The following is a 967-nucleotide window of genomic DNA, read 5'->3' on the forward strand; positions in this document are numbered from 1 at the left end:
GACCGAGATGAGGACCTGGAAGTGTCTCCTACAAATACCTACATCACAGAATTGCCATTGGGATTAAACAGAATGAAAGCATTACAAGATAGTAATTCTAAAATGCTAGTATGTGTGTGTTCAAAATTAATTTATGTTGTCCTCTTTCTAGTGATGTAGGAGAACTATGACTCTCAACCTGCTAAATGTCAGACACACTGAATTTGTGTTTCCTGAAATCAAAGAATGAATTCCAAGGAAAAGCAAAGGTGAAGAGTAGGAAAGATTTATTGAGAGATAGATCCTGAGAGACAGGAGGCATCCTGAAAGTGGGATGCCACTGAGGCCTTTTGTCAGGTATAATTTATATAGCAAAGTCATGATATGTGCACAGAATGGGTCAAACTACAATCAAAAAGGATTACAAGTGGAGCAGCTTAGCTGATATTGATCCAATAAAACAGGGTCATATGGCAAGGGCACATGGAAATAACAGGCATTTTGAGACAGGGATGGGTCCAGGTACCCTTGTCACCCACTTGGTAGCTGATACCTATCTGGACTTCGCTGGACCAGGTGATACCAATGATAGTATAATCTCAAATTATTGCCTGTCCCTCAGGGAGGCAGGTAGGCCTGGTCGTTGCATCTTTATCTTGAGGCCTGGCCTCCATCAGAGGCACCTCCAGCCACAGTTGTGCTGTGCTGCTGTCTTCTGCACTGACTCCCCTGAGGGCCCATCCCTGCCTCACTGCCTTTTCATTTCTACCTGCTTTAGCTGACTATAAAGCTAATGTCTTCCCTTTATGGAATTTTCCCCTCTCAAGCAGGCAGCCTGTTCTGTGCTAACTCATGGAAGAAAAGTCAGATTAGGAAAAAAACAAAAACAAAAACAAAACAACACAAGTAAAAAGGGCACCTGGATGTGGCCCAAGCGGTAAAAGCACAGGGTCTGAGGAGGGAGAGGCCCTACTGTTCTGGGCAGGAT

This window comes from Octodon degus, unplaced genomic scaffold (assembly GCF_000260255.1).
Source record: "Octodon degus isolate 3935 unplaced genomic scaffold, OctDeg1.0 scaffold00008, whole genome shotgun sequence".
NCBI classification, from domain to species: Eukaryota; Metazoa; Chordata; class Mammalia; order Rodentia; family Octodontidae; genus Octodon; species Octodon degus.